The sequence below is a fragment of the Vigna umbellata genome, chromosome 4 (assembly GCF_029865625.1).
Source record: "Vigna umbellata cultivar VRB3 chromosome 4, Vumbellata_1.0, whole genome shotgun sequence".
NCBI lineage: Eukaryota > Viridiplantae > Streptophyta > Magnoliopsida > Fabales > Fabaceae > Vigna > Vigna umbellata.
The window spans coordinates 65834387-65856511 of record NC_142168.1 but is presented as its reverse complement, the minus strand read 5'-3'; the positions used below and the strand labels follow the sequence as shown (position 1 = coordinate 65856511).

The 22125-nt window shown below is 34.6% G+C and overlaps 2 non-coding genes and 1 pseudogene across 3 annotated transcripts; 2 read left to right on the top strand and 1 right to left on the bottom strand.

Annotated features, from left to right (window-relative positions):
• The first annotated feature begins 3684 nt into the window (after positions 1–3684).
• LOC148200977 (small nucleolar RNA R44/J54/Z268 family) lies at positions 3685–3771 on the top strand. Its single transcript, XR_015786423.1, has one exon. It is a non-coding gene; the product is annotated as a small nucleolar RNA R44/J54/Z268 family (small nucleolar RNA).
• A 66-nt stretch (positions 3772–3837) lies between these two features.
• On the top strand, positions 3838–3922 carry LOC148200976 (small nucleolar RNA R44/J54/Z268 family). Its single transcript, XR_015786426.1, has one exon. It is a non-coding gene; the product is annotated as a small nucleolar RNA R44/J54/Z268 family (small nucleolar RNA).
• A 7889-nt stretch (positions 3923–11811) lies between these two features.
• LOC148200975 (uncharacterized) lies at positions 11812–16786 on the bottom strand (annotated as a pseudogene). Its single transcript, XR_015785938.1, has 4 exons — positions 16397–16786; positions 14314–14731; positions 12564–14150; positions 11812–12386 (listed from the first exon to the last, which is right to left on the bottom strand). The product of XR_015785938.1 is annotated as an uncharacterized LOC148200975 (transcript).
• Positions 16787–22125: the final 5339 nt, after the last annotated feature.

Sequence of the window (22125 nt, the reverse complement as noted above, 5' to 3'; positions counted from 1 at the left end):
AGACAGATGTCCAAGACAGCGAGAAGGTGAGTCTTTAGGGTTTAGCGAGAAGGTTAGTCTTTGAACACCAGAAAGATAAGAGAATTGAGAGAGATGAGGGAACGCGACAGGTCAGGCGAAAGCGAAACTGCGAAATGCAAATGAAAGAAGAAGCGAAAGCGCGAAATGAAATTTCATATTTTTTTCTTCCCATAATACCCTTGCTTGATCAATTGCATATTAATTTATTTTTTTAAACATCAGCCAATGGACAACCGCCACGTGGTGTTGTCAAATCGTTGGCAAAAAACGTTGTTAAAGAACCGTTTTCGTATAATATATTTCAAAGGTTTGGTTTTTTTCATACCAGTTATACTATATTAGGTATAGAAAGTGGTACAATGGTAATTTTTTTAAATATGACAAGTTTTTCTATACTGATCAAACTTTAAACTAGTATAGAAAGTGATACGATAGCAAAATTATATTAAATTACAAAGTTTTTCTATACTGGTTGGATCTAGAATCAATATAAAAAATGGTATGGTGAATAATTGTAATAAATTACAAAATTTTTCTATACCGATTAGACCTAGAATAGCCAATATAGAGAGTGATGGAGTATATTGGTTGGTCATTATAACCGCTATAGAACGTTTAATCTTCTTCTCCAAGTTTTTGCACTTCACCTCATTGCCTCTATAGTGATTTCAATCCCCTACCTTCTCCCTTTTTCACTAAGTTTGACTTCACATTCTCATGAGCATTTCCCTCTCCTTCTTCCATTTCTTATCATTCTCATTTACTCTCCTTCATTCCTCGTGTTCGTTGTCGCTATAAGAACATATCAACATCGTAGCTCCTCCTTTGTTGGTCTCCTCCATTTTTTGCTATCCTCTCATATGTGTACTCATCCTCACATTTGCACATCGCCTTCTGCACTCACTATCGTATTAGCGAAGTTGATAGTGAATATAAGATAACTTATTTGGCCTCAAAAGAGGGTATGTGAACCTACTACCCTTACATGAGAAAATCAAGGAAGGTAAATAATGTAAAACATGGATTTTGACGTGTAGACAACCAAATGAATGAATTAATTATTTGTGTTATGCATGTTTGGTTGCTTCTTAGCTCCACTTAAAATTAGAGGGTTTAGTTTATAAGCACAACAATGGATAAAAGTTGGATAAATTTTTTACACATAATAAATGAGTATGAGAATAGAGTAAATCAATTTCTTGAATTTGCAATGATGAATATTTTGGATAATAATAAAAGGTTATATTGTCCTGTGTTAATTACTTGAATGAGCGAAAACTACCAACTAAAGTTATTCGAGAGCATGTGCTTTGTGATGGATTCCTAAAGAACTCCACAAAGTGGACATGACATGGTGAATTAATAGACATGCCAAGTGTAGATATGAGTATCAAGTAGAAGCATAAGAAGTTGATTTAGAGATATCTGATCGGTTAGTGGACATGATATGTGATGTTGGACATGACTCATTCCAACGTTGTCATGTGTATGAAAACTTGTGCAGTGACGCAGAATAACCTTTGTATCCAAAATGCACTAAGTATACTCAATTGTAAATGTTACTTAAATTATTCACTATGAAGGCAAGAAATGGGTGAACTGATAAAAGCTTCACAAAATTACTTGAGTTGTTAAGTGACATGTTTCCTAAAGGCAACACATTGCTAACATGCAATTATGATGCAAAGAAGATATTGGATATTATGTCCCACAAGCATAGAGTATCAAAATTAAAGTTTTAAAGGTAAAATTGTTAAATTTATAATAGGTTTTAATTTGTTTCCTTTCTTTTCTTCTTTTAGATTCAAAATAGTAACTTTAATTAAGTGTTTTTTTCATTATGTTCATGGGCCAAAGGTAGTTTTAGGCCTATTTAGAAGTTATAAAGACTAGATTGGAGAGGTTGAGGAAGGGAAGGACTCTAGCAGCCTTGAGTGTGGGTTTGAGAAAGAGTTCTTAAGTTGTGTCAAAGTCAATGTCTAGGAGCGGGATGTGTTTGGAAGTGGATTACAACAAGCACTAGTAAAAAAGAGCTTTTTTAACGCGTTATATACACTTCGGTTTTATTGAAACTGAAGCATATAAAAACGCGGTGATATTTTCGTAAATATTAAGTGATTATATGCTTCGGTTATAAATGAATCAATGCCTATAAATATTACTATCTCTGCTAGAACTCCAATCGAAGCATAAAAGTCGCGTCACTTCATCTTTTTACAACGAGATACTACCTCGATTTTGCTCAAAACCGAGGCATAATAACATACCCGAAGCATATAATATGAAATTTAAATGGTTTATACATCAGATAACCCGAGGCATATAATATGGACTTTAAATGGTTTAGGAACCGGTGAAATAGATAACCAAGTCAGTATCTTGATATTTTCTTATTCTTCTTCTCGCGCAAGCGTCTTCCTCTCCCATCTTCCACTTTCGTTTTCCTTTTCTTCTTTCTCTCTCTTCTCTACGCTTCAACCTTAACGCCCGCCGCAGCCACAACACAAGAATCACCATCAGGATGCTCGCTCGTGGAATCGACCGAGATCCCTTCGCCATCCTCCTTGTTCGCTGAAACCCTACTGGACTCCGTCACCGATGTCTTCACCACTTATCATGAGAACCCCGGGCCGCCACTGGGAGCCCCCGCTGCCTTCCCAAGCGGTGGCCTCGCTCTTTGCGCTGCTTGTTCCAAGCCCTGCCACGCCGCCACTAGGAGCCACCAACACCTCGTCGTGTTCGACGGCTGCGAGCGCGGCTTCCACCTCGCCTGCGAGTGCGTCGCCTCTGGAGCGAAGAGCAAGCGGTGACCTTTGGGAGTGAAGCAGCTTCTTGATAACAGCTCCTAGGGTTCTAATCCAGATCCCCATCCCCAATTTTAGTGTTGCATGGTGAACAATCTCAGATCTACATTGCTTCAGCTGTTATCCCCTTTCTCTCCTTTTTTTGTTTTGATTTTTCTTTTTATTTTGAGCGGTCCAGTTAGGATTACAGTTTGGTGGTTTGCGTTTTGGCAGATTAAGTCGCCGTCGTATCCCCCACCACCATCGAACAACTATGGGAAAACCAACCCCTTCTAAGTGGGATGAGGCACAAAAGTGGTTTTTGGGATTGTCAAAAGGAGGAGAGAAAAGTCACTCCAAAAACAGACCAAGAAACTCAAACGCAGATGATTTGAGACTGATAGTTCCTATGCCACAGAAGGAGCATGATTACTCAAGTAGTGAGAAGGAAGAAGAAGAGGATCAACAAGCCCCTGCAAGAGGATTGAATATCAAGCTAGAGGATTGAGTCCACTGGAAAGTCGAGCAATGGCTTGGGATGAGGCAGGTAATTACTTAACTATTGAGCTTGTTCTTTGATCAACTGAATGTATTGAAGGAAAGCTTGTTCTTGGGATGAGATTCATTTCTATGATATAAACTTCGATCTGAGGCATTAGCTTTATCTTCTTCGATGATTCGTAAAGTAAAGTGTTTTAAAACTTCTATTGTTTTGTTTTGTTTTTTTATTGTTTTTTTAATATTTCTTAGCATGATTGAATTGCAATTGTGATGTTATTGCTCTAAGTTACTGCGTGCGATTGCATGGCTTGTGATCTAGCTTCTGCTGTCTAGTGTGAATATTAAAAGATCACAATAGAGACTCTAAATGTTTTAGTCATACGCAGATGACGAAAAAATAGACAGGGACATCAGCACTCCAAAGGAGAATGTTGACTTCGTCTAATGGGAATCTCTCTGATGCGTTTGTGTTTATTTTGTAACTTTTTTTATAGGAAGTATTTGCACGGTTGTTTCAAGTTCCATTATACGATTTGCAAGTGACGATAACTTAGACAGGGACATCAGCACTTATGCTAAGGACGGTGGTTTGTCTTTGGGAATCTCTCTGATGCATAACCAATTCATGATATAGACTGAGATTATTAACAAGTTAACTTTTGACGGTCCAATGTGTCTAAGAGCAATATTTATCACTTTTATTAACTGATGAGGAATTTTATACAATTATTTAATTTGATATAACCCCATCTTGGAGTAGCCTGCTCTAAATGTTGTGTTGGTAAGTGCATGTATAATATTGATATTTGGCCAATGATGTATTGATTTGCTCGTAGTATTGAGATAACTATTCAATCAAAGATAATCGCACATTTCTTATACTACTGGATTTTGACAGTAGCCATGACTTTTTTTTTTCCTTTTTACGGATACATCACGGTTTCATTAAAGATGACATACATACATATATATATATATATATATATATATATATATATATATATATATATATATATATATATATATATTCAACACTTGTTACTTTTTTATCTTTCTTCTTTATCAAATGTATCATCTATAATATATAATTTTTTTCTCTTATGTAGCATGTTGAATATTTATGGTAGATTTTTCTTTTTTATATACCTAACAGATTTGGAAATCTCTAGGTGGGTCCAACGGAAAGGTAGAAAGAGTAACTTGCGGGTCTTACTAGATTTGATATGAAAATTTCATTATACTTAGCATATGAAATATCAAATACAAACCCAGTCTCTCTGTACATGGATCAAAATCAATGGTGGAGATGTTGAGGGTTTATTCCAATGTGAGGGTTTATCTTATTCCAATGTTGACTGTTAACAAAGTTTGTTTGTTAAACCTTTATTTAGGTTCAAGCGTGAAAAGGTGAAGTTTCAAGCCTGAGAAAATCACCAGATTAGAAAAGCTGAAATGGAGATGAAGAAAATGGAGGTACAATCCTTACTGGGTTTATGGTTGTTCTTATAATCTAGCATATTATTAGTTAGATATTCTGAAATTGGCACTTCCAAAAGTAGATCTTCCCACAACTCATAAGCGTTGAAGATGATATATAGCTCATCTTTGATGCCCTGTTAACAACTCCAAAGCACATCTCAGTAAAGTTGAAAGGTTTGTGAAATAGATTGACAAAGAGAATTATTCCTCAAAAGAAACATGGCATGGCAGGGACCTTGATCTTCCGTAATTTCTTCCTGGATTCATTCCACATGCAGGGAATAGAAAATGTATATATTATGAAACTCCCTCGAGTTGTCATTGATCCACTGAAATAGCCTTTCTAAAACCATTTTAGAAACATTTTTAGGAGAAGCAAATGTAATTGTTTTTTTATGCATACTAATTTATTGGAGCCTTTTCAATGCTGCATGATTTTCTAAGGCAGGAAAAAACACACACACTTTTATATATATATATATAGTATTATCCTCCTAGTACATTGTTAGGTAAATATTTGTCAGTTGTGTGAATAGTGCTTAGATTTTCATGATAATATCATTCATACCTTGTACTTGATGCATCTTTGGAATGAATGCATCTGCCCTTCCACGAAACAATTTCCGTTCTTGTTCTTGTTCCCACCATATCGCCTTTTCTGCATCACTTCCATCAATCCCACTATTGTTAATATCCTCAAGTAAAAACACCCAAACTTCCCAAGCTTTGTATTTTGTATTTGTTACTTTACAAATTTGTTCTCTTTCTCACACTTGGTAAATTTATGCTCAGGAGGAGACGTCAACAAAGCAAATTAAGTTGGGCTTTATCAGTGGAGTTCTTTCAAGGGAAAAATCAGTTCCTTTCGAAAGAATTTTATTTCGTGCTACTGGGGGAAACATGTTTCTCAAACAGGGCTGTGATTGATATTTTGCTCTTGATCTTTCGTCGGAGGAGGTTTAAATTGTGAAATCTAAGTCTTAATCCTCTTGCAATTAGATATGTAATATAGTAGTCATCTAAGTTCCTTCTTTTATTTAAAAATATATGAACCAACAGGGACGAACATGCTTTGACATAATTGTATATATAATTACTTTTTTTTATTATGGAAATGTACTCTTGTATTGCTACCACTTCTATCTTCTTAGTTTTTTTGGTCATAGCCTCCCTTTTTTACGGGTTCATTAAAATGTATTTGTCGTCTTTTATTCTCGAGAGAGTGTTAAAAGTAAAATTCTGAAATATGTGATGCTTTTGAATAAAATATTACTTTTAATATTTTTGCAGTTTCTATTGCCTCGGTTCAACTCCAAACCGAGATAAGATTCTCCTTTACTACCTCGGTTCATCAGCAACCGAGGTCAAAAGTTTGGCGAAAAAAAGAGTAGAAAAATGAACACTCTTTACTGCTTCAATTTCATTTGAACCGAGGCAAAAACATACACTTTTTTACCTCAGTTCAGAACCGAGACAACTTTTTGCCTCGTCTGTATATACCTCGGTTACAGAATCGGTGTGGATAGGCAAAAATAATTGTTGTCGTTTTCCTTTACTGTACCAGTGAAGGGGTTTTGCTTAGATTAGAGGTAAGAGGAGTTAACATTTTTCTTAGGCTTAATAGCCTATTTTGTCCCCAGTTTTGTTGGGTTGTGTCATTAGATCCCTTGTTTTAAAAATATTGTCCACTTGGTCCTTAGTAAATTTTGCGTCAACGGCGTTCCTTTCGTTAAAAAAAAAAAACAAGTTAATGGATTGATGATATGACAGAAGATAATGGTAACGTGTCATTTTTAAGTTGTATGCATGGTGACATGTTAAGTAATTAGAAGTCACTAAATGTTTAGCAATTCTTAATTAATTCCAAAATCTTAATCTGATACATAGGATTGAATCTAGATTAACTTTCAAATGGATGACTCACGCTTTTAGGAATTCATATTTTCTTTTGTCAGCTTTTGGTTTTTGAAAATCCTTGGCTTGTTTTTATTTTCTCTCGATCAAACCCATTTTGGGTTGGTTCTTCTTCGTGCAATAAGCATGGCAAGGAGGAGGCCTTCGTTTTCTCTGTTTCGATTTGAGTTCGTTTTCGGCATAAGAGGGAGACACCTTTCTTGTCCCTCATCTCCGTTGTTGTTTCGATCTTGCAAAGTATCCTTCTTCTTCTTCTTCTCATTCTGGTTCGTTTCGTAGGGAGAGAGGCTAGGTCCGGTGGCTCAGACACGACTCATCTCCAAGATGTGTGGGTTTGTTCGCTGGCATCTTTACAGCGGAAAGGGTCTTAGTTAGTGGAAGTTTTCGTGGTAGTGCATGGCGTTGGCTTGGGGTTTTGTTTGGGGGATCTTGGGGTTCCTTTTTGGATTTTCGTTTTCTCCTTCTCTGATTCAACTTTGTAGAGGACTTTTTTTCTTTCCCTATGCTCTGTTCCTGGCTAGAGTTTATGAAATATGGAATTTGGGGATTTTGGAATCTAGTTCTTACGATTGGGGTTTTCCTTGGGTATTTGAGTATGCGATTGTGTTTCTTGAATCTTTTGTGCAGGTTGCGCGATTTGGGGGCGAAAGGGTTGATTTGGGAATCTTTGGTTCTTCCCTGTTATAGCGAATTGGTGGGGATTTTGTTCTTCTCTACGGTTTAGGGTTCGATTGGGGTCTTGGTTATTCTTGGAATTCTTGATTCGTTTGATGCAGAGGGCTTTTGCACGGAGAGACTTAGTGGATGTTGTGAGTTTGGGTTTCTCTTGGTCGTGGAAGAGGGTTCGGGTTAGAATGGCAGTGTCCATTCCTTGGCGGTGACGAGGAGTCATGGTAGTCCGGCGATGTAACCAGTGATCTTGGTTGGGTAGTTGAACCTAATTGGGGGAAGCCCAGAGGTAAATTTAGGGTTGGACACTGAAACTGCAATGGCAGAAAACAAAATAATAATAAGAAATTTAATTGCGCTGTAGGCCCAGAGTCTATACTAGCCACCTCAACCTCTATTTACTAAACACGTCACCACACATACAACTTAAAAATGACATGTTACCACTATCTTCTGCCATATCATCAATCCATTAACTCTGTTTGTTTCTTTTTAACGGAAGGGACAACGTTGACACAAAATTTACTAAGTAAGAATCAAGTAGACACTTTTTTAAAACAAGAGACCTAATTGACAAAATCCAAAACTAGGGATAAAATAGGTTATCAAGCCTTTTTTTTATATGTATGATTTTTGTTTTATGTAGTCTCATGTTTATTCCATTCTGGTCATGTGCCACGGAGTCTTAGAGTGCTGCATGTATTACTGAGTTGGCTTATGACCCAATATCATGTGTTACATCTGTTTTAACATGTTGGATAAATTATGAATTGTGATTATGAAGTAATAATGTTATTATGGGGTTAGGATTTTGTATATGAGGTAATATACATATACATATATATGCATATACATGTACATGTGTACACGTGTACATGTATATATTGGTATGGACATTTTCCCTTCTAAAACGGGGCTATTATGAGTTCGTGGATGACACCAAGTATGATACGTGTTACTTTTTATGTGTTTTAGGGTATATCGATCATGCATCGAGTTATTATTATCATAATTTCCATGTGTCGGGTTGTTTTATGCATTGTTTTCATAGCCATGAAAACAATGCATCGAAAAGTAAAAGAAATGAAACCAAAATTCCATGGGCTTTCTCTCTCCAAAATAAAGTCATGCACCGAAAAGGTAAAGGGAAGAAAAAAATAAAAAGGAAGCCAAACTTTTCCTCTTATTCACTTGAAGAAAACAAAGCTTTTTCATGTTTTTATTTTTCTCTCTCCAAAGACAAGTCATGATAGCCTCCACACACACATTAACCCCTAGGCCAAGGTTCCATTCACTCATAATATATTGCAAACAACACTACTTAAGCCTTTTTTTCAAGCATTTTCGAAAATTAAAATAAAAACCAATATTAATTAATTTTTATTCACTTCTTAACACTTTCTTCACACAAATACACACTATAATTAATTATTTAATCACACAAAATATAATAATAAAATAAAAAGATTTTTTTATTTTCTATGGGTTTTACATATCACGAATTGTATACATGAGGTTATGTCCTTAATGGTTTATGTTGAGCTTGTTAGGGATTGTTACATAGAGTTTTTAATGTGAAGCCAAGGTGTGTGTGTGTGATATCACGTTGCGCAGGGTTGAAATGTAATATATATCATGTTTTAGGGGTTATTGTGTTGTGTTTAATGGGACGCTAGTTTGTTTTTATGTTAGGTTGAGTGCTCCTATCACTAGTGCAAAGAAGGATATTATCTTAGTTGTTTTGGGTTTATGACAGCAGTTTTACAACCGAGGTATATTTAGACGAGGTAAAAATTTAAGACTTACATTTTTGCCTCGGTTCAAAAAATTCGAAGGAGTAAAGCGATTAAAATAAATAAAAAATTGGGTCTATTACCTCGGTTCTAGTTTGAGTCGAGGTTGTAGACCCTTAAAATTAATTAATTAAAGGGTCTATTGCCTCAATTGGATCCAAAACCGAGGCAATAAACCATTTTTTGCCTCAATTTTTACCAAAATCGTAGTCTAACGTATATTTTTTTAAAAAAAAATATCGTTTCTGTATCACATAAACCATATGACAAAATCCCAAAAATTCAAACAAACACAGAAAACATTGTTTTCTATTTATCGGGAACTTTTTTTGTTTTCTTTTCAAACTTTGAAAAAATATTTAAAATATTTACATTTCGAATTTTGAGTTAAAAATTTTTGTGAGGACTTTCATGATTTTTTGGTTCTTCATACAAATTTTCATTTCATTTTAGTTCGTTTGAACATACTCTCAGTTTTACCTATACTTATGTTTTGATGTGTATGATGTATGAAGAACAATCGACCAAACGAAAACATGAAAAACCTAAAATGAAACTAACCTTGAAGGTGAGTTTGGGGCTGAAATGAACATCCCAAAAGCGTTTATTCGAAGAGCTGAAGAGCACCTCTACACAAAATCAATTAGTCAAAACAAAAGAAAATCATACCTAAGCACTTAATCAACGTAAACTGAAAGAAAAAATGCAAGAAAAGTTGACGATGATGGCTGCGAAAATGGAAGAACAGAGAGCAGCGACGCAACACCAAGTACAAAAAGCTTCTGCCTAAAAATGCCTCTGTGCGCGAAATTTAACCCAAAATACGTGTTATTACCTTGATTATTTTTTTAACCAAGGCAATAAGGGTCTATGACCTTGGTTCTATAAAGAACCGTTGCCTAAACCCTCTAAAATAATTCAGTTATTTTATGCCTCGGTTCTCTAAACAACCAAGGTAATAGACGTTTGTGATAATTACAAAAATGTCACTATGTCAGTTTTAAGCATCGGTTTTTTTTAACCGAGGCATATACATTTGCGATAATTACAAAAATGTCACCACACATTTTTTTCTTCGGTTACTACTAAACTGATGTCAAATGTGCGAGTTAAAATCCTTTGTTTTAGTAGTGTATGAAGTAAAATGGTGTTTTTTACATGTTCCAAGTCATTTAGTGTGCTTAATTTGATTGATATAATGTTTTTCATGCATTGTCGGGGTTGTCTAGGTGAATTTGGGTATGTTCTGGTATTGTCGAGTTATGTGTTTTGTTGTGGTGTTGCTCAAACTTATGGTTTGATGTTTGAGGTGTTGTGATTTACGTCCATGATGATTATGTGGAATGCCATGCTGTTGTGTTGATTGCAATATGACAATATGATTGGGGAGCCTATGTCTTCTTACGTACTATTGGTGAATGGCTCGAGAAAAGTCCTACTGTAGTGAGTGGGTCCTGTTTTAGTGAACAGGAAAGTCCTATTTTAGTGAACAGGAAAAACCTTGTTTTGGCGAACAAGTTGTGTGTGCTAGAGTATGAAAGATGACATAGGTTTATAATGATTAATGGTGTTAGCATGGGTTGCTTGAGTTGAAGTGTGGATTGGAAAGAATAGTTTGGATAGTTTTATTTAATCTTGTTTAGAATGGTACGAGCATAAAATTTACTTGATAAATTATGTTATTGTGATATGGAGTTGTTATAATGTTTATTCTGTTGTGTGATGATTGTATAACTCTTATTGTTATACGAGAGCAAATGATTCTTCATATGTCAAAATATAATGTTTTTTTCCGCAGTTTTACTTGGAAGGAGACTTTGATTTATTTTTATTCAATAAATATGATTTTATTTCTTTTATTGATATAACTACTTTGAAAAGGTTTAGTTAATTAATTCACATTTTCCACATGTTAGAAGGTTTACACTTTATTAATGGTATCTTAAATTGGGATGTTACATGAAACTCACTCACTCTAGCTATCATGTAATTAATTTCAAATCACTAATTAAATTTCTTGTTTAATAGGTATCATTGACAAATGATTATTATTTGTCCAATAAATAATATTGTCATTTAGTTATTGGTATCATTGACATTGTTTTATTTTGAATGTAACATTTTGAGTTTATTGTAATTGAAAACAAAACTTTTCAGCAAATAGTAAATTGGTTATGTCATTAACCAATCTAATGCATGACATATTAGATCGGTATAACCAATATAATATTTAGTTTTTTGTTAAAATAGATACAAATATTAGATCGGATATGGTATTAACCGATCTAATATAATCCTTTAAAAATATTATTTTGTCCTTTTCGATTAAAAATATAATATCAGATAAATGTATTAAATCAATTCTACAATTATCTAAGATGTAAGAGACTACATCCACATATATTAAATTGATTTCATAATTGATTTAATATGCGTTCTTAATATATATATTTTTTTGCGTCTAACATATAAAATTATACTTGTAAAAAACAATATTTATGAGAAAAAAATGTACAACAGAATAACTCAATATATTATGAAACCGGAACACTTTTATATTACAAATTTTACTTTAGAAATTGTAGTTCTACAATATCATTCCTTCTATTATTTATACCAAATATGACTACGTAATTCAAAGAAAAAAAACATATGATACGCCAACACAGAAAATAAACAAGCGCTCTACATCTTCTAGTCTTAACAAGAAAAAAGAAGCAACAAGTTATACTCAAGTTATTTTTAGCTACTTTTGCCCTCATTTGTTTTCTCCTCATATTCTTCACTTACGACCAATTTTGCCCTTGCATGGCCTTCCTTGATTTGAAACTGCTTGGCTAGGCCTAAATGAGTCATCAATAGCCAAACAATGGAAAGAAATTCTCCACCTTTACTAAGTTGTTGGACATGAGCGATTGGTATGCAATTTGCTGCTGCATATGATAATAATTCCACCCATACTTGTGCCATCAGTCTCCATTTGTTCGTCCCATCTAAACGTCTTATAACACTCGCCAATTTACACCCATCAAATAACAAAGATTTGCTCCTATCTCCCTTCACAGCAGAGGGTTGATATTCCACAGACACACTATGTAGTGCCTCGCATGCCTCTTTCATTTTACTTTCTGCATTTTTCATTTTACTTTCTGCATTTTTCATTTTACTTTCTGCATCTGCATCCTCTTGTTTTTGTTTGAAAATAATTTGACGACAGCGAGTGCCACTTAACCCCTAGGCAGAAAAAGTTATAAATATAATGAATGATTTAACATGATTGATATTTTAAAACATAATTAGTGCTTATAAAATTCTGAACTATATATGTGTGTGTGTTTATTATGAAATCTAGGAAGAGTGATAGCCTAGTTTTTAGTTTTAACAATGGTGTTAAATTTAGAGCATTTGAAGTAATTGGGGTGTGTATGTATAATTTGAGAGGGGATTATATATTACCCTTTTGATGAACTGAATGAATTCTCCACGCTTGTCCCACTTGTCCCTTGCCTGATAGAGAAGCCAATTCGATGTGTTCTTTTTTTTGTTTCTTTTATCTTCTCCCTCTCTCATTTTCTTTTCTCCAGCAGCAATACTTATTAACTTTTCTACAGCAGCAATATTTTTCCTCTTGTTAAAGAAGTTAGTGGCCTCTTCACACGTGTCTAGGAATCTTTTCTGCCCAATTCCCCTAACAGCAGACATCATGGTAGGTTGCATGATCAAGAGGTACAACATGTAATCCGACAAAAGCTTACTAAAATGCCGCAGTTCAATATCACTATATTCACAATCACCATGATTTTCTTGCTTGAGATCATGAGCATTATTTTCTTTCTTTTTCTTCTCATCCGTTTTGTTTTGCCCCTCTTTATCACCATCTTCACCATCATCATGATTTCCTTTCTCCAGATCAGGAGCATCAATTTTTTTCTTTATCTGCTCAACCGTTTCGTTTGGCTGACCTTCTACATAGAACAAGAGGTCAGTGGCAATGTGCCACAGAATTATGCACTCATCAAAAGTGACATCGTTGCGTTCCACATAAGGCATCAACTTGTTCAGATCATCTCGTGATAGATCACCTTCCTGGATAACCCACTCACCTCTAGAGGAACATATTCTTTGAATACTTTCAACATCTTCTGCATCCCCAGATTTTCTTTTCAACTCGTTAAATATAAAAATCCAAAGTTTCTGAAGCAATGGCCTCTTCTTCTCATATATCCATTTTTCCACAAACTCTTCGACTCCAATTTTTCTAATCACCCAATCCAACCATTTAATCTTCTTGTCTAAGCAACGTGATATCAAGTTGAATGCCGAGATGGTTTCAGACCATCTACGAAACAGTACGAATCTTTTCAAAACTTCGTATTCCTCATTTTTTAACCATTCTGGCTTGTTATCCTTGTGTTTTGACCATTTGGGTTTCTTAAGCTTCAGCACCCAACTGAGAGTGGTGGCTAGTTTGGTTGCCACCGTGCCAACTGTAGTGCCACTATCAGAATCACTGATTTTCTGACCGCGAGAGTACAATATTGCAAATGAGTAGTCAGAGAAAATGAACATGAAAATGGACACGACTTCCAAGGATACAGCACCATACAACAATATGTAGGTGACTGTAACATCAAAGGGTTCGCAACCCCTCTTTTCGTCAAAAATGAAACAACCAAAGCTGCTACGACTGAAGCAATGGACAGAAATCGAAAGAAAAGCCCTACCCAACTCTCTATGATGGTTGTCTTGGTGTAGAAAGCTTGGTAGATGAAGTTGAGTTCAACCTCTATCACTCTCAAAGCATCCACTGCTGTTCTTTTTAGGAAATAAGTGCGACTCTCATTGCGTTCCTGGAAGCTGAAGATCATGTCAACAACCAGCCCTTTGAATTTGTTGAAGTAGTAATAAGCACCCGTCATTACTTCCAAATCCTTTAGCTTTTCGTCAACATCCCTCTGAGTTGAAGAATCTCCCACTTCACGAGGGAGACCTAAATCAAAGTTTGAAAGTGGTTATTTTCAAAATAAATTTGGAAAAACGAAAAGCAACTCAGTCCAAATTTCGTGGAGTGAAAACATAATTAAGCTAAATAATATTATAACAATGAATACTATTCTGTTGATGTTGCTGAGCTTAAGCTTTAGATGGCTTACTCTTGGGAGTGTCTGGTTGTGAGTCGGCACTAATGGGTGTTTCTTTTTCTTGAGATTGTTTGGAAGGGTTATTGCCATCAGTTTGCTCATCAATTTCCTTTATAGAAGGTATCTTGGAATGTTGATCATGTGACTCATCAATGTCCAAAAATGGTTCTGAGATTTCTGGCATGGTTACTATTTGTGCTGGAAGTCCTGCTTCCTGTCTTGATTTCAGCTCATCCATGAGCTTTGCATAATTGGGACCTGGATCAGCATTTTGAATCATAGATTGTCGGAAATTGTCAGCACTTGCATGTTGAAGAGAAATAGTTCTTTCTGCAAATTTGATGACCCCCGCCATGAAAACTAGGACTGTAGGGATCAATAACGTGTTTTCTGGAAGTGTCAACAGGAACACGTAACCCGTTAGACAAACCTGTGAATATAAAAGGTCAGATATTAATATATACATGCTAACAATTTTTTAATAACTTTTTCACAGTGTGTTATTATTTTATTAGTATGTATTAAAGGATCCCGAGCTATCACATGCAAATAGGTTGTATTAAAAAAATTAAAAAAATATTTTTCTTATGAGTAATGATACCATCATATATTTTTACATTCATTTGATACAAAACACAAGAGTAAAATGGTTATAAAAATATAAACTTTTATATTTTAAAATAAAAAAAAATAATATGTGAATGTAAAAAATTTAGATCTGTCATAAAATCTGAGTTTTTTCTTTATATATATATATCGAATAAATTAACGTCTCTTTCCATGTTCTCATCTCAGTAGGACGGATTTCAAAACCTTTTTAATTTTAAAATTTTATCATATTCCAATAATAACGGAATAAGATTGAGAAATATGATATGGTAATGTATTGTGATTATTTAAAGGAATAATATATTAATATTGTAATAACAATATCTTTTTTTAAGCAAATTATTATACTAACTAAAAGTTAGAGAAATTCATATAACTTTTTAGTTAAAATCTGTGGAAAACCAAAGACAAAATTTTTTGTAATACTATGTACTGCAGGAGAAAATTATAATTAGGCCGAATATTATCGATAAAAATAAAATTTAAACCAATATGTAAAATGTCAAAATGAACTTGAATTATGTAATGATGTGAAATTTAAATTCATCTTTGAAGCACATTAAATACAAGCTTTTAAAGTCTAACTATCAAAACTAGCTTACTGTCACATGATAATATATAAAAAATTAATACGAGTTTTAAGAGATCAACTTTAAACTTAACAATAACAGAGAGTAAAAAAGGTAAAAATAAAAATATTATTTTTTGTCATACTAGATATACTTCCAACACACTACTCTTTTAATGACAAATTAAAGGAAGAGAGAGGCCACACTTTATTCTTCTAAAACCAGACCAAACCTTTTTTACTATTGTTTTCACATCTTCATATTTGGACTCATCTTTCTAAGTTAATTGCCAAAGCATCTCGTATTATGTTGTGTTTTTTTACTGAGTATCGATGATGCTTTTTTTAAGTAGTGTATATTTTACTTAATAGATATGTAAGAAAATGTAATAGCATGGATTCATGTTGACTTAATTTCCACTCCTTCCTTGTGCATTTTCTGTACCTGGACTTGTTTATTACAGTACCTCCAGTCCTCTCCAATAGAGTAAGTTTATAAAAGATGATGAAATTTGCACAATGTACGAAATTGGGATTGTCAAACATAATTGAATATATAAATTTGATTGAAACATTAGAAGAGTAAAAGAAAAATATAATTATACAAGGTGATGTAGAATATAATTTTCTTTTAAATTAAACCAACAATGTCAAAGTGCTTGGATTGGAATATCTAAAGCAGTATATTATATTTAAGTATTATGATTGGAAAATATATGTTTGTCAGATACTACACAGATTAATTTTTTATCTCAGAAAAATACATATATTATAGATATATACAAGAGACACTTAGGGTAATGACATGGGTATATTATTATATTATTGAATATTGCCTGGACAATAGTATGATAAGATTTTTTGATAGAATACATAGATTAATTATATTGTTAAGAAATACAAGTAAATTAGGTTTACCTGCACCGTGAAAGAAAGCATGTGCCTGAGCCAAAGTTCATTGTCCTCGAGAGAAAAAGCAGTAATGGTGTCAGGGCCACCCAAGTGCAGCAGCAGAAAGGGTGTCCAGAAGGCTCGCAAGTAGTCATCGATGGTGGAAACTGCCGTGTCTTTATCACCATATTTGTTGGAGATGAGGCCAACACAGAATTCCGCAGTGACATCTGCAACAAGGTACGTGCACCAAAGCACCGAAACCAACAATGTATTTCTCGAGCGTTTTCTGAAAGGAGCTATGAAGATGAGAACTATTTGCATGGTCAGACTCACAAGGACAACACCCTGAATGTTCCATTTGCCCCAAATGTTCCTCGCAAAGTTTGGGATAGGATTTACCATTTCCCTTTACTTCTTTCTTCTTCTCTCTCCGACCAGATCTCTTTCTTTTCCTATCGTCTTTCATCGTTTTAAATACAAAAGCATGCATGCATGGATCATATGCCTTTATTTTTTCTTCCCTCTCCTTAATACATAATTAAGAAATTCAAATAGCACTTGTTATTCTTAAAGAACGATTCATCAGAGGTAGACAAAAGAGCTATAGTTTCTCTTTAATTTGCTTTTTCTGACAGATTATTCTTTGCACCTTTTCTCTTTTGTTACAGTTCAGGTTTGGAGTGGTTGTGATGTAGATCTTCATCATCGATAAGGAAACAAAGGTTGAAGGTTTCAGACTCTTCCTTTTCAATCTCTATCTTTACGTAGTTGGCAATTAACTGGCGTATGAAAAAACTACATGTTCTCTTCTCTGGTTTCTTTCTTTTGCTTTGCTTTAGTCTTTATAGTCCTTTTGTTGGGAAAATGCTTCTCTTTTGCTTTCGCTCGAGACAAGTTACATATCCTGAAAGAGAAAGCACAATAGAGGAACATAACTTTGCGTCTCAATTAGAAACCATGTTATCTTTCAACACACGCCCTTGAATTACATTTATTTTTATTTTTGGAAAGCGTAATTGTTTGCTATGAAATGGAATATTAGCTATCTTATATGCTACAAATTTAACTTCAGAAACAAATAATATCTTTTCTCATGATATCTTGAATTATGGTAAATTTCGACAAAATTTTATTTTTTATATAAAGCTATGAAGTGCAAAATCGTTGAAATAGTAAACTTCCACAAAAAAGAGTCATTATTTGTTAGAATAAACTATAGATTTTGATAAATTAATATTTTTAAATTCAGTTTTAATTTGGATATTCAACTTTTAAATTGATTTAACGGATTCTTTTAATTTCACATTGGCCGACAAAAATTTTCACCAATCCCAAGATTCTTGAAGCGATTGTGCAGATTTGCAGACACCTTTCTGAACTTTCTGTTTTTGCTCTTAGCCTCTTTTAGTTTAAATTTAGATTGACGAGTCTCCCTTCCTATCAATTAATTGAGTGCGTACATGAAACTATTATGATATGAAATTTTATGTCAAAAGAAAACGATCGATATGAAAAATATAAAATATGTGGAATTGCACTACTCAGGTAAAATATATAAGGATAAAATATACAAGGATAATTTGACACCAATTTTTCACAATATTTTAATAGGGACATGTGTCATTTTTTTACTAGTCCATATGGAAAATGTTTTAAAAAAATTAAAAATGAGGTGAAAATTGAAGGATTGGAGGGTTTTGTTTTTGCGAGATTCATTTGGACGAGTTTGAAAAAAAGAGAAGGTAATTTTCGCTAGAGAATTCTAGAGAACCCTCCTCTCTTCCACTGTTGGGTTTATCGAGGAGGAGGTTCACCGGGAAGATACAAACACCAATGACATCTGAGTTCAACTATATAAGGGATTGACACCACTATTTACCCAAAACCTTAAGGCAATGGTTAATGGGTCTTTCATTTTTATATTAGTGTTCTACTTTCTCATTTCTATCTAATGTGGGACTTAGACTCACTTAGATTCTCAACAATCTCCCCCTCAAGGGTGAGTCCCTTCCACATAGGTACACTCTCCCTCCAACGGAAGCATTCCCAACCAACCACAACAACCATGAGTAGCACTTTCCAACCACCGTTCATCTTAACGGAACTTACTTACCTGAATACCCTTTGTCAGGAAGACTTTCGGTATATGGATCATTATACTCGTTTGAGCCGGTCACCAAGACAAACCATCAACTCTGATACCACTGTTGCGTCTATCGAGGAGGAGGTTCACTGGGGAGATACAAACATCAGTGACATCTGAGCTCAACCATAAAAGGGATTGACACCACTCTTTACCAAATATATTAAGGCAATGGGTTAATGGGTTTTTCATCTTTATATAGTGTTCTACTTTCTCATTTCTATCCAGTGTGAGACGTAGACTCACTTAGATTCCCAACACCACAGTCCACAAGCGTCCCTTTCCTCACAAGATTCCCCGTCGTTGTTGGAATTTGAAGTTCGTCGGAGTGTCCTCGTTCCGCGGTTTGGATCCAACGAACTCTAAAACCGTCATTGGATGTGGTTTTTTAATCTTGCCTCTGTTCCTTTCAATAATGCATTGTTTGTGTTCGGTGGGTTTAAGTTCTTTAAAAAAATTGTGGGCATTTAGGGGTTGTTGTGCTATTTGGGTGTTTATCGTGGTATCATTAAGTGTGGTTTGAAGTTTTATTGAACAGTTTTTCGTTGATGTTGTTTTTGGGTGGAATGTTTGAATTTTTTTGGTTTGTGGTTGTTGTTGGGTTATTTTGACTTACATTTTGTATTATGTTTGGCTTGACCGTGATAGATTGTATTAAAGAAGAAGCTCATAACAATGTAAGTAAATATCATGTATTGAAAATGTATTAGTTTCTTTGAAAATTGTTGGTTAATGGTTGTTTATTTTGAAAAAGTTTGTAGTTTCAATTACGATCGTGGTGCGAGACCAAAGTCATAGTTGAGATTAATGGTATACTAAGAGAAAATGATCGGACACGTATCAACGAGACTCCATTCAAAGTGATGTCTTCATATGAACAGGTCGATTGACTTATGCATTCACTATAAAAAAGAAGGGCATTACCGAAGGCCAGAAGCCCTCGAAAACAGTCCAAAACCGTCGGTAGAAGACATTTGTAGACGGCTTATCGACAGCCAAAAAGCCCTCGGTAATTTCCTTGTCGCTAACATTTACCGAGGGCTTCTGCCCTTTGGTAATTACCGAAGGGCAGAAGCCTTCGGTAATTACCGAAGGGCGAAAGCCCTCGGTAATCAGCGGACGTGGGTATTTATCGAAGGGTAAAAGCCTTCGGTAATCAGCGAACATGGGTGTTTACCGTAGGGCAAAAGCCTTCGGTAAGTTCGAGGGAGATGTCAAATACATTTGTATTTATTATGAAACCAACAACAAACCTGCATAGCAATTTCCACACACAAACAGACCTGCATAACAATTTTCAAGCATATACAGACCTGCATAATGTGCATCTCAAAGATGCAATCATTGATCAATAATATCCATAGAACATCCATTAATTAGTTGAACATGTATTTATAGTTAAAACATAAAACAATGTGGAATAATGATGTTTTAACATCCAAAGTCATGCAGTTGATCTAACATCGAAATGATCTAAACTCCAAATGTTCTAATATCGAAATGTTTGTATAACCAATGTGCTAACAAAATGAAACTAATAATGTACATAATTATCATCAGAATGATCTTCATCATCCTGCTCCTCTATTGATGGCTAGACTGGTGTGGGTTGGACTGATGAAGGTTGGACTGATGAGGGATGGACTGATGTCGGCTACTTCGAGGCAGCGGGTGACAAGGAGGGTCGTGGCTGGGTCGGAGGGATATTGAATTCATCCTGTGAAGTTTGAGGCAACACTCTCATGACCAGGGCTTTAAAGTTTGTAAACTATGCTCTCAAGTCAGTGATTTCCTGGTCACGTTGCTCTAGTGCCTGCGTGAGGCGGAGAACGACCTCGTCAGGAGCAGTGGTGGAAGAAGAAGGTTGGTGCTTCAAAGTACCTCCTCTCGACGTTGTATAGTTTGAAGCAAGTTGTCCTGCACCGTACACTCGTCCCTTTTTCTTCCCACCAACGATGTCGATCCAGCACTGTGTCCTACGGATGTCATCTTCTGCATTACTACCATCATCCGGTGTAGGAGCTGACTCATGTTCAGATCTAACCTGTGAAAGTCTCGTAGAACAGTGTCTTTGGTAGTGTCATTTTTTTACTAGCTAGGTTTTACTGTTCTAAACTTTTTAGAACAGTGTCTTTGTAGTTTCTTAGGCTACTTTAGTATTATTTGTTTTTTTGTCAAACATTAAGACTTACTTTAAATGTGTTTGGATGTTGGACAAAAAGGGAGAGAGTGAGATCAAGTTTGGAGCATAAAGATGAACCTAAGGCTTATATTATAGGTCTGGTATGTAGTTTTTGACCATACAAATCATAATTTAAATCAAATACAAGTCCATAGTTCAAAATATTCCAATAAGGTTATCTACAATACTAAAATCAGCACATACCCAACAAGGTTTACAATAAATGCACATTCAGGCAGTATTAGCAGGACTTTGAAAAATACAATTAAATATCATTGACTACGTACTTTTTTCAGATGCTTAACTTCTCCTAATTTGCAACACCTCAAAATTTGACACCAACTTCTAATAATTTAACACTGGGTCTTCCTCCAAAAACCTGCATTTGCAACATATAACAATCTTTAAATACCAACATATAATAATCTTACATATTATAATCAAACAGTAGCTTGAAATGAATAATGCACGAGAAAAAGTTCATCATTTGGTGGTTTGACACCCAAAAACGTATGGAAGTGTTTTAAACACTCAACTTAAGGTTCAAACAACTTTATTTGATTATTTTAATTGTGTTTAAACTCTCAAAGGAGTTATAAACAACTTGCAATTCGAAATCAGCACTCCACTTTCATTTTAACTCAAAAAGTGATGGTTTAAAGACTAAATCTGGATATAAGCTAAAATATCTCCAAATGAATAGTGTTATCAACTTTAGAACACCAATTTAAGCTTGTTCAAGCTTTTCAATAGCATAAAAACAAACAAAATTCAAAAATCACCCTTGTTATAGCCAATTTATGAAGCAAATTACATCATTATACCCCCAAAATCAGATTTACAGAGAAGCAAAGGTTGGACAGCAATTTAATTGACTGAAGAAAGTGTAACTCTACTAAACTAAGCTAGAATTAGAAGGTTAATTCCATTATAACATCAAAATAAGGTAGAGCATGGTGCAACTAATATACCACCACAAGAAAGATAAACCTACATTATACACTTCTTGTTCACAATTATGTTATTCTGTTGATTTGTAACCCTTGTGAATCATAATGTTGATGAGAAATAATCAAGCTGGTGAAATAAACCTTGTTGACTGAAAGCTATACCTATTGGGAAGTTCTACACCGAACCCCTATTCTTTAATAATGATCTCCTACCCTCTTGTTTAGTTGATTGGTAAAGATCAAAATTTTCCATTTTCCCTCTTTTTAAGCTAGAACTTGAATTGGGTATTCTTTTCTCTCCTCTGCACTGTTTTCCATACGTCACGCTTAGGTTTGTCAGAGATCCGGGATAATGCAAAATTTAGACTTGTACAATTTGAACAGAAATCTTATCACATTTTATGAAGAAGTAATGGTATTTTCTTTTCAAAATTTTGGTGGCATGTACTGACTCCGGAGAATGAATTTGCTGGCTAAT